The sequence below is a fragment of the Callospermophilus lateralis genome, chromosome 12 (assembly GCF_048772815.1).
Source record: "Callospermophilus lateralis isolate mCalLat2 chromosome 12, mCalLat2.hap1, whole genome shotgun sequence".
In the NCBI taxonomy this organism is placed as follows: Eukaryota; Metazoa; Chordata; class Mammalia; order Rodentia; family Sciuridae; genus Callospermophilus; species Callospermophilus lateralis.
This window is the reverse complement of record NC_135316.1, coordinates 67,623,320-67,636,564: the sequence shown is the minus strand read 5'-3', so window position 1 is coordinate 67,636,564 and position 13,245 is coordinate 67,623,320.

The following is a 13,245-nucleotide window of genomic DNA, read 5'->3' as shown; positions in this document are numbered from 1 at the left end:
GCCTTTATAAGTGTATTTTAATCATTTGTGAATGTGGCTGTCTCTCTCAGGGCCCTGGGCAAGAGACCTCTCTTACTCATCACTCCAGTCCCTCAGAGTATGATATGATGTATCATTGCTTCCAAATAACTATTTATCAAGTGATTGAACCAAATGACTGAAAGGAAAGACTGCAAGAGAAATTTCTGAAGTAGTTGAATCAGAAAATATTCAAGCTCTGCATCCAGGAAGAAAGGCTAGAACTTTCTGCTCCATAATTGTAATATCTTGGCATAATTCTTACTTTTTTTTCTTCTTATGGTAAATATAATACTTATTTTAACTGTTCCTAAGGTTATAATTCAGTGACATGAAATACATTCACAATGTTATATAATCAATCACCACTGTCTATACCCAAAACTTCTTAATTCCCAACAAGAACTCAGTACTTATCAAACAATAACCCCCTATCCACCCCTCCTCCAGCCTCTGGTAACTTCTATTTTGCATCTCCATGAATCTGCCTATTCTAGGTATCTCCTAAGTGGGATCTGACAGCATTTGTTCTTCTATGCCTCCTCTGAGTAGACATAATGTCTTAAAGGTTCATCCAAGAACTTACTCCTCATCAGGCTAAGATGTCATTGTACAAGAAAGTGTTGGCTTAGGGAGACTTTACCTTTTGCAAGAAAGGGAAAGCCATTGATCTGTGTGAAAACACTTAAATACCACATCAAAAACAACATTCCAAAGTTAGAGGAATTTGTTCCAATATGCATCAACTTTTTGGTTTCATGGAAGGTGGTAAAAATAAGACAACAAAAGTAGAAAAAGTTGGTAGTGACTACAGAAAGTAAGACTGATTAAAAGAAAGTCCATAAAATGAAATATATATGACATCTTATTTTATTCATGGTAAGAATTGGGGCTATTTTTTTTTGAGGTTGGTTTTTATTTGGATTGGTTATTTATTTATTTATTTTTATACCTTTTCTAAAAATGGCTATTGTGTTTATTTGTTGGACACTATAAAAGATAGTTTATCCTCCAAACATAAGAACACTTTTACCATAATACTCATAGTTTCGTCTCATAAACTGAAAAAATAAAGAGACTTCAGAGTACTAAAATCTTACAGTTTGGCTCATTTTATATCAAAATGATAAAAGGTTCACATCTAGCTTTCATCAGTCTGCCATTAGTGGCTGAATAAACATACTTTTATGTGTAGCATACCAAACATGAACATTTTAGAGTTTAAAAAGTTTATAGTGAATATGTTTGTATATTATTAGGGCACTAGAAATATTGTGCCCGATTCCACTACCTCCAATCCCTCTTCCATTTTCATGTGAATTTTTTAACTTATTTTTTTTCCATGCTTGGGCTCAGATGCTTGGGAATTTCTCATCCTGTATAGGAACGTGTTCAAGCTGTTAGGGCGAAGTCCCAGCCCCAGCACTCACCGACCTTGTAACTACTGCATGTTACTGAACTACTCCGAGGTAATGGTTCCAGATTTACAAGGAGAATATTAGCACCTACTTCACAGAGTTATTGTGATGATTAAATGAGGTAACATAGGAAAAGCACCCAACAATGACCCAGACACACTGAAGCCATTGTTTCTTCAAAAATAACACTTTAGGAGTAGGATGTAGCTCAGTGGCATGCACAAGGCCCTTGGTTCAATCCCTAGCACCATAATAACAACAATAATACTTTAGCTATATCATCCCCAGCAAAGTAGGCAAGTCCTGTCCTGCTATCAATAGTTCTATCCTGACTATTGATAAACAGTCAATATCATGTTTCTAAATGCAAGAATAAAACAAGTCTAAGACAAACATAAACCTCACAAGTAGTCAATTAAACATATTCAAGTGTAAAACTGACATGAGCAAGGTGACTGTAATTCTCTCACCTACAAAGACTCTCTCAACTCCTAACAGACATCGTCCCAGTGCCTCATCACAAAAAAAAGGTAGAGCTGCCTGAATTTTGTTACAACTCCCTATTTCCTTATTTGGTATATTTCCAATAAACAGTCATTAGGGTCAAATACATTCCACTGTGAAGGAACTCTATGGCTCTGGCCAACTGCCATTTTGAATGATGGTCAACTAGGTATACAGTATGCAAAGATTAAATAAAGTATTAATTATGTTTTTTTAACCCAGCAGAGACATTGTCAGGAAAAATTATAGCTGTGGTTAGAGCATACAATAGTATTATTTTAGAGAACATACACACTTATTATAGTTGCTGAGAGTATCAAAGTAAAGGACTCCAGTAAATCTAGTAATTACTGACTGATTGTGTTAATAAAATTAGCTCTTCTGGTCCAAAATCTTAACTGTTGCCTACTCTGTGCAGATACCCAAACAGTGAAGCTCTGTGTTTGCACTGTACGTTTTACTTCCTAAATAATGTACATTTAATAGTACCAGTATATGTAATGCAATGTTCCTACTTCATAGGAAAAACAGACTCATAAAAATAAATTGCAGACATTTTACAGTAGAAAATGGTACTTTACTATACAAAGCAAAAAAAGTGGTTAATATACAATAGAAAGTGCATTGCATGTAATGAAATGCATTTTTTTTGGTCTAGCAAATATATTTATTGTGTGTTGAAAATTGTAATATCTTCCCCTGCACAAAGGAATTTCTATTATAAAGCTCATTTGCTATTGTGAGGAGTGGAACCCTTTTCCTTGTTTACTAAAGTAGTCTATCATAATATCAGCCCACAACACTGTCAAGTTCACTTAAGAAGAGCTATGTGTAGATAAGAATAGGACAGAATCAGAAACCAGAATATTCCATCTCATCTGCTTCTCATATCTGAGCAAGTGCTATGTAATCCACTACATCTGGTAGCAATCTCATTTTGGAAAGCATTTTTCTTTTCTGAAGAAAAAGCTAAAAATTGGTCAATTTGAGGCTCTCATCAATAAATAAACCTTTTGCCTTTGAATATGTTTATGCATAAGTGAGGATTTGTTTCTCTAGTATTTGTTGAGATAGAATGTGAAGTATGGGCCGGGAAGTCAAATGACTTCAGAGGGAGATAATGTATAAAAACCTTTGTGGGTCATTTATTAAACAGACATCGATTGTTACATCAAATCAACATATCATGCATCATTTTTATGACTTGCAATCACAGTAAATCAAGTTTCAAGTATGACGTGCTATGAATTTTTAGTGAAAATAATTGTCACTTCCTAAGGTTGAACAGCAACTGGGTAGGATTTTGCATCTCATCATCTGTTCCTTGAGCAGATAAGGGAACTTTGATCCAATGCACGCCAAAGAAAAGGCAGTATGGGGGTGGGGCCTGGTATGCTGTCACACTGATCAATAAAGGAAGTCAGCAAAATCTAGGCTGAGCCAACCTATAGTCCAGTGCTCTGTATTGATGCTCTGTGACCAAAGGCTGGTAAGTGAAACATACAGCCTTTTGCTTTGGAAGGGGTAAATCACAGAGGCAATCAAGTGAAGTGCTCAAGAGCATTCTTCTGGAATCATCCCAACTGAGTAATAATGGACATGTGATTTAATCTCTTAGAGACTTAATCCTAAAATGGGATGATGCTAATACTTATCACACATAGAATCATTCTGTAATTATATCCCTTGACTGTGTCTTGCCAGGTCAACTGAGATTATAGAATTCTTCAAGCAAAAGTTCTCAATCTTATGGCCTCCCTGCCAATTGCAAAATATTTCCCCTCAGAGGTCACTAAGGTGTCAAATGGAATCAGCTTCCCGATTCCTTTCTGAAACAACAAAAGCTTAAATACGACAAAACAGGAACTCTCCCACCAGTCTCGAGAGCTTTGTGGGGTGTGTGCAACTAGAATTAGGAATTCTGAAGAACCCCAGATCCCCACAGCCTCCCTGGGAGGTTTTAGGGAATCATGATGTGGATGAATGACCAGTCAAGTTCCTAACACAAACCAGACCTCTTGGAAGAGAGTCTTGGCAAAGACAAATCTGGTATGTTTTTTCAAACATAAAGTATTTCAGAAGAAATGGAACACGTCCCACTCTTGAAAGAGATGGAATTAGATATCTTCTCTTGGCTCCTTATCAGAGAGAGAAGACTAGAGATCTTGTCCTGCCTGGTCCCTCTTCCTCCAATCATGGTGGAACACTTTGATGAGAGAATTAAAGAGACAAACTCTATCATGTACATCTGTGTTTCGTATTACATATGGAAAGGCAATGTGGGTGTTTTGCTCTACATTTGTCTAGCATCCAGACCTAAGGAATTGTACAGAGACAGAACAGGTAAAGAGGTGCTCATCAATGGAAATTCTCAAGCCTGATAGTGTAGGATGGGGCATAGGACCCCCTTCTGTTCTTATGATGCCTTTGACTCATTACTTATTTCTTTCTTTTGTCATGGGGCTTTTCCCTGCAAGCACTCATCTAACTGACTTACTGATCTATCTGGTCAAATGTAGTGGTATTTTTTTAATAAACTGGGAAGAAGCTCCCCTAGCATCATTAATACACATGTACAAAGATACATATACATCCACACATACCCATTACTGTGCACAGAACACGCCATGCAAACATACACACATGTAGTCACATTCACACGCATTTACTGCTCCATTGATTTTCAAACCCCTTTGCTTTCAACAATCCCTTTTGTCCCCTCAGCTTCTTCCCTCTCATCTCTCAACTTCATTTACACTACTCACTCTTCTTGGTAGAAAGCTTAACTTAGGCAAGTAAGAGAAAGTGCTGCTCAATCCTGTAGGTTATACATGTGTGGAATTTTACCTTGAAAAGATCATTGTGACAGGAAATGTAGATATATTGAAGCTATTCCAAACAAACTTGTGAAGAAAGCAGAAATCAACAAACTAAGACAGCTAACCCCTGAAGACACGGGTGAGCCCTGTTCCAGGAGTTGGGAAACAAGTTTCTTACATAGGAAATCTTAACACTCTATGTAAACAATTCCTCTGGTAGATGGAGGTAACACACATATCACTTCTGAGCCCCCTTTGATGTCCTATCCTCAGTCACACAGTTGCTCTATAACTTTGTAGTCTCGTCTCACTCCCAACTTGGTCGTTAGCCCAGATCTGGCCAATGAGATGGTAACAGAAGCTTAAGAAGCACCTTAGGATTTCTGCTTCCTTTTCACATGATTAGATTTGTACACTCTGCACCCTGACACAGCTTTGAGAACATATTCATGCAGCTAAGTCAAGCAGCTTCAATCAAGACCACACTAGACCAGCTGAAGACCAGTTGATCCTGCAAGAGATTACCTCAGAGACAAAAAGGTCAACTCAGTTTCAGTGGTTGATCTGGGTGGACTTGTGAGCTTCTGAATTTAGGTCACTGAGTTTTAGAGTGACTTTTTTGCAACAGGTAACTGACATAGAAATTGTTTAGAGGGGCTGGGGTCGTGGCTCAGCGGTAGAGTGCTCGCCTAGCATGCACGAGGTGTTGGGTTTGATCCTCAGCACCACAAAAATGTAAAATAAAGATATTGTGTCCACCTAAAACTAAAAAATAAATATTAAAAAAAGAAATTGTTTAGAATCGAGGTGCTGCTATAACAACAATAATAAAAACAAAAGTGGTATTGGCTTGCAGACGGAGCAAAGGATAGAAAAGTGAGGCAATTACCACAGGAGGAGGGAAAAGTGACAACATGGGTTATGCAGTGGCATAAAACTTTGGTAATTTCAAAGACAGAAAAAGTACCTAAAGAACACAAGGATTTGCGAGATAACATTTGCAGGCAGAATGTTGAAAATGCCCATGGTTTTTATAAGCTACATGTTGATATAATTGTACTAGAAAGAAAAAAGTTGGAGAAATAACTGGCCAGTGTTTCAGCAAATTTTGAGGAACTTTGGAAGGATCAGGACTGCTTGGTTGGCAAAGTAAATTGTTTTTCATCTTTAGCCTCTCCAACTAAAGAGTCTCAAAGTAAAATATATCCTGGGGCAAGGATCTAACCAAATACTTGTCTTTACAACCTTCTATTAAGACTTCTGAAAGAAAGAAAACAGAGCCTAGCAAGCCCTCTGATCTAGAGAAAAAGGTCACTAAGAGTCTTAAGAGCATTATCCCACAATACCTCATTTGCCTAAATAATAGCAATTAGGTCTTGAGAGCCATCTATCTCTGAAAGAATAGTGGTGTTGCTTTTGGTTCATCAAATTTATAAGAAATTCACCGAAGTTTTCAGGGTAATATATTGGCAGAAGGATCACCAGTTTATACCAAAAGAAAACTGAGATTGTTCAAAAGGCAAGAAAAAATCTCTAGGTCACAAATTTCCACAGTCAGGAAGCAGGCTAAGAAAGTTGTATAAAAACACACAGAAGTAGCCAAGGAGGGAAGAAAAGTGAAGCTACCCCAGATGGGACAGCACAGATTCATAGAAAATAATGGCCTGGGGAGTCAATTTCAGAACTGAGGCTTAATCAAGAACTGAAATAGGAGATCCTGGCAACATTTTTCACAGCTAGACTTCAGAACTGCTATGAACCACTGCCTCTTGGGTACTTTCCATTCTTTCTCTTTTTGAGTGGATTTTTGACCACAGTTATTTTGTTCTTTATTACCCTATTATGTCTGGGGGTCAAATAGGCTGCTTTTTCATTCACACATCCTCAACTCACAGGATCTGCATCCAGAGAACCACATGGCTACATGTTAATAAGATTCTACTAGAAAGAGAAAGGTTAGAGATATAACTAGCCAGTTTGTAAGCAAATTCTGAAGGACTGTTGAGGGACCAGGACTGCTTGGCTGGCAAAGTAAATTGTTTCTCATCTGGCCCTTGAACCTAATGCTATGATTGGATGAGAACTTCCAGGATCTTGGGAGGAGGGGACAGCATATTTTGCTCCAGGCAATAAACTGAACGGTCAGAACTAGCATGTAGACATTCCAATTTTCTACCAGTTTCCATTCCAGTTTCCTTATTAGTTTTCTATCGCCACACATAATGGTGCTAAGCCAAGCCACCCACTCCAAAAAAAGTGGCTTAAGACAACCAGTCTTTTTTGGCTCATGGATCCATAAGTCAGTGATTTAAGTTGGGGATTCCTCCTGTTCTTAGTGAGCTTGCTTGCCTGTTCTCTAGGTCAGTTGGCTTTTGGCTGGGACACATATTTCTTCAGTCAAGCTGATCTCTAATGACCTCAGCCAAGACAGTTGCTCTCAAAGGAACAGCATCTTGGGAACCACATTAGAATCTGCTTTACATCCCAAGATCCTGGCCCTTGAACCTGATGCTGTGATTAGATGAGAACTTTAAGGATCTTGGGAGGAGGGGCAGTGTTTTGCATTAGGTATTGCATCCCACATCACCCTAGCAAATACTCATGGTTATGACGAAGCTGCAAGAGAACACCATGATGAAGACTCATGATTATACAGAGCAGCAAGATCACAAGCCTCAAGCCTGAAGGCTTCCCCAAGCCTGTGCTGGCTCACATTTGCTAAAAGCCCCACGTTTGAGCCCAGAAACGTGGACCTATCACTAACGTCGGCCTATCCAAATCTCCAGACCATGTTCCATGGAAACTATTATCCTGCAAGACATCCTCAGAGGTTCCTTTAAAAAAAATGATACAAATATGTAAAATACTGCTTACATCTTCTGATGAGCCACAGTACACAGTACCCATTAACTTTTTAAAGGCTCCAAGTACTCCTGTATCTGTGTACCTGGGTTTAATTGGTGTCTCCTGCACTTGCTTAACCATGAAACACATTAATTATAGAAAATTGTGAGCACATCTTGAGAACAAGTGTTCCCTAAATCACAGTCTGAGAAACACCAGTCTAAGTTATGAAAACTTGTAATAATTACATTGCAACAAGGAGCTGCAAGAAACCTAGCAGCTTTCATGGCACAGATAAATAAGCCACAAAAAGTAATTATTTTCTCAAGCTCCAGATGAGAAAAACCAAGTGTCAGAGAAACTAAGCAAGCCACAAAGAAAGAGAGAGGCAAAGCGGAGATGCTGTCTCTCATCCAAACACTGCCACGTTGCTATCTCCCTCCCTATCAGTGGCGGGCTGCCTGACACCCTACCAGATGGCAGCAGAGCAATGCACTGACAGTCTGGTAGTTGGGAAAGTGGTTTGGGTCCTGGCTTAGCCCTAAGTGATCTTGAGCAGCTCACGACATCTTAGAGAAGTAGAAACACCATTCCTTATGTTTCCTTGCAGCTCAAAGACGCTGGGAAATATTTTAATGAACAGATCTACAGGACACAGGAACTCTCTGAGGCTTCCCGTCTGCCATGATTAAAATGACCTAAAACTTACTGCCTTGTCATAAATCTGGTCCTGAACAAATTTATTTTTTAATCTGTTTATTTCAATCATCACTTAAGATATTCAAAATACCCTTCAGGCCGAGACTCTTCCCTTACCCTTTCTAATTTTTCAGTGAAATCCTGGGGGTGCCTTTCAGGAGGGCTGTATTAATATTCTAAGGAAATACAATGCCGCCACTGTGGACTCTAATTTTAGAAAATTCATCACCAAGATGATTTGCTTCTTCCTGTGCTCCCCGCCAACCCCTGGGTGGTCAGCCTGTTGGCCTACCTTGAGCTAGGTAGGAGGCAACTTTCCTCCAGGAAACAGTCCCTTCTGGAGAACCTGGGCTTTGTTAAGGAAGGTGAGAGGCTCAGTCAAGTGAGAACCCCTAGCCCTTAACCACTCTGACCTTGCACTCAAACTGAGGAGAAAACCACAGAGCACCAGAGGCTGAATAGCAGGGACAAAGCCACTGAGTCACCAGGATCTGTCTAGGCTTTGCATCACCATTATGTCAAAGCAAGGAAGTGAATTGGTTTCAAAATCATTTCCAAATCACTGATCTAGTATGTAGTTTTGGCGAGGTAGCAGTCTCAGCACCACATGGAGCACTCAAGGAAATTGGGTACCTTGAAGGAAACATCAGAAACACATTTGGGCCTCCTGTTCTCCTACAAGAACCAGTAACTCCTGTACTTTTCTTGCCACCAGCCTACTCGTGCCCAGGATGTGTACCCTTCCTGAGTGTAGGGAGGACCCTAGAGCAGGTGCCTCATCTTTGCTCAGCATTGTTGGCATTTTGAGCTGGAGACTTTACTATGGTGCGCCTTGTGCCTTGTAGGAGGTTTTGCAGTTCTAAATGCCCACTCGATGACAACAGTACTCCTTACTCCAATGTGATCATTAAACAAACAAAAAAACCCAGACATTGCCAAAAGTCCCATGGGGGGGGGCGCAAAATACCTCCACTACCTAAGAACTGCTTAAAGGTATCAGAGAAAGAAAAGAATTATTTTGTTGTAAAATAGATTCCAGCTTCCTCCAAGCCCCTGCCCTGGTGTGCATCTGGGAGTTCTCAGTGGCTCTTCAGATTACAGCCTTCCTTTAAGAGCTATTCTTCTGTTTCCTCTTGCCCCCAACCACCAACACCTTTTTCTGCTCTCCTCACCAGGTTTTATAGCTCTTCATTAGGCTTCCAATAAAGAACACATTGCCAAGTTTTTTAAGACCATCGTTCATGAACTACTCAGAAACAAAATAAGAGAAGAAACCAGTGGTCTGACATGGTTCCCTATCCACAAGTCTTGCTTGTTCCACCCAAACACATTTCCCAAGACCTCTACCTCTATGGAACTAGGTCAAACTCAGAGTCTTAGAAGTCCTGACTCTTGAAAAGATGCATTTACGTTAAACCATGAAGCAGTGAGATGGAAGAAGGTGGGTTTGCAGGTGCCCACGTGCTTTCCTTTACCACCACAGAACAGAGCTTCAGAAAAACTGGGAACCAAGATTCAGGAACTGGGAAGGGCATCCCAAGTTCTTCCCAACTCTTCTCACATAATAGTACACACATGGACATTATTATATGTTTACCATACCAAAATAGTCTGTTTACTGTGTTGCAGGCACATTCTCATTGAACCCTCTTAACCACCAAGTATCAAATACTCTTCATTCCTATCTAACAGTTGAGTAAAAAGAGGCACAGAGATGTTTGCAACTTGATCAAGATCACACAGCTAGTAAGAGACATGGCTAGGGCAGCTCCAGAATGCTTTAATTACCTTCCAGTCCTTTGGAGAGGAGAGAATAAAGTTTAGAATTAATAAGTATGTAAGTCAGCATTTTCTAGAGAAAAAGAACCAATAGTGTGTTTGTATATATAGATAAGGATGGACAGTTAAATGAATATTTATTAGATAGATGACAGATATTTAAGGCATGGATCAAGTAATTACAGGGGCTTACAAGACCAAAACCTGTGGGGCAGACCAGTAGGCTCAAAGTTCAGGTATGAGCTGATGTTGGTTGCGGTCTTGAATCTGAGCAAGCCCGCAAGCTGGAAACTCGGGCAGAATCTCTATGTTGCAGTCTTCAGGCAAAATTAAGAAACTTGGCTTTAGGCCTTTTTAATAAATGATGCTGAGAAAACCAGTTACCCATAAGTAGAAAAATAAGACTAGACCCTATCTGTCATCCTGCACAAAAAAAAAGAAAAAAAAAACTCAAAATGGATCAAAGACCTAGGAATTGGACCAGAAACTATGCAACTCCTGGAAGAAAACGAAGGATCAACACTCCAACATAAAGGCACAGGCAACGACTTTCTCAATAGGACTCCCTAAAGCTCAGGAAATAATGCCAAGAGGTAATAAATGATTGGCATCTAATTAAAAATCTTCTGCGCAGCAAAGAAATAATTATAAATGTGAAGAGAAAAACCTACAGAATGGGATGAAATCTTTGCTAGCTACTCTTCTGATACAGCATTAATATCTACAATATATAAAGAACTCAAAAAACTTACTACCAAAAAAACCAAAATAACACAATTAATAAATGAGCAAATGAATTAAACAAACACTTCTCAAATGAAGAAATACAAATAGCCAACAAATACATTAAAAAGGTTCAACATCATTATCAATTAGGGAAAAATGCAAATCAAAACTACACTGAGATTCCATCTCCCAGCAGTCAGAATGACAGTCATCAATAATACAAATAATAATAAATATGGAGAGGATGTGGAGAAAAAGGGAACACTTTTACATTGTTGGTGAAATTGTACATTAGTATAACCACTATGGAAATCAGCATGGAGATTCTCAAAAGACTAGGTATGGAACCACGATATGACCCAGCTATACCACTCCTTGTTATTAATGTCATCTACTGCAGTGACACATGCATACCCACGTTCATAGCCGCACAATTCACGATAGCCAAACTGTGGAACCAAACCTAGGTGTCCATCCATGGATGAATGGATAAAGAAAATGTAGTATATATACAAAATAGAGTTTTATTCAGCCATAAAGAATGAAATTATGTAATTTTTAGGAAAATGGACAGAACTTGAATTCATTCTGTTAAGTGAAATTAGCCAAACTCAGAAAGTTAAAGGTCATGCGCTTTCTCTCATATGTGGAATCTAGCGAGGTAAAAGGGAAAATAAAGGTAGAGGGCATAGCTCATGAAAATCAAAAGATCAATAGACTTGAGGAAAGAAATAAGGGGGTGGGAGGAGAAAGAAAGGTTAAGTGCTGCTAACCAAATTAGCCAAATTTGGTTATATTGTATGAATATACTAATATGTACAACAATAATGTACAACTATAATGCACCAATAAAAAAATGTGGGGGTAAAAAGAAACCTGTCTTTACCCTTAAGTCCTACAACAGTAATCAACAGTAGATTACCCTCCATCCACATTATGGAGGGTAATCTACTGTATTCAAAGTCTGCTTTAAACCTTGATCATATCTTAGAAATACCTTCACAACACACCAGGCACAGTGGTACACACCTGTGTTCCTAGCTACTTGGGAGGCTGAGGCAAGAGGATCCCAAGTTCAAGATCAGACTAGGCAACTTAGAATTTATTTCACAGTAAAATATAGAAAGGGTTATGGTTGTATCTCAGTGGCAGAGCATCCCTGGTTTCAATCCTCAATACTATAAAAAAATTTTTTTTTAATGAAAAGTATCTTCACAGCATCATCTAGACCAGTGTTTGACCAAACAACTTGGCACTACAGCCTAGCCAAGTTGATACATAAAATTAGTCATCACCCCAAGGAACAAGAATAGGTGGAAATATTACTCAAAGGGAAGATCATTCTTTCAGTCCCAATGAGAAAGAGGTGCTCTGCTCAAGGTATCTAATACAAGAACAAAGCAATGGAAAAGCCACATAGAGGAGGAAGAGTACAGAGACTAGAGAGAATATTCCAAGTTGAGCACTTTCCTGGAAGAAGATGGAGAGGTGCTGTACAGATGGTGATGACCCAGGATGCTCCAGGAATGGACACAACAGGGCGGCATTCTCCTTGATACCCACACTTGCAGACTGGAGCTGACTCATCTTAGGAAGTTTCCATGTTAACAGACAAGACAGGCTACAATCATGGTCACTATGGAATTTTGAAGGGCTCTGAAAACTGCTTCCCACCTTGACCCTTCTTCAGCCATCCAACGTGGCTTTCAAGATCTCCAAAGGCACAGGAAAACACACTCCAGGCTCTTGCAAATGGTTCCATCCAGACCCTAAGCATGCAGGGACTGAGCAGAATGTCCCTGACTCCTTCACACGGGAGTATTTCCACTGCCTACCCTCTCTCCCCTGCTGTCTGCATCCTCGGCTTGCTTTCAGAGGATTTTATGTTGTTGAGGTTTTGTTGGTTTTGTTTAATATGTTTTCCTCCTAATAAAAATGCCTAGTGGAAAGAAGTGCCACACACCACAAGGAGAACACATCATAGGATGTTACATATTAAAAACTGGCTCGGGGTTCAGGCGCCAGCTTCTCTTCACAACTCAGCCTAGAGCTGGTTCCAATTCCTTTTGCTGTGTTCAGACTAGCCCCTGGGAGCAAAATGCCTATGTTTAGAGATTCTGTGAAATGCTTATGTAGTTTTAAAAAAAAAAGAGAGAAAGGGAGGGAGAGATAAAGGGAGATAACACAATTGTTCAGGAGAGAGACCAGAGCCCCAAGACCCATTTCCAGTTCTCCTCCTCACTTGCTGTCCTTGAACATTACTGACTCTGCCTCAGTTTATCCAACCAGGAATACTTAAGTGGTAATAACACTTCTCTGCCCTCTTTATACCCAATAAGTGATAAATCAGGACATTGGAACACTCTGTAATCTCAGAGTATATAAATCAAGCACAGCAAAATATAGAAACCATCAATATCATCACCTTGGGTCAAAAA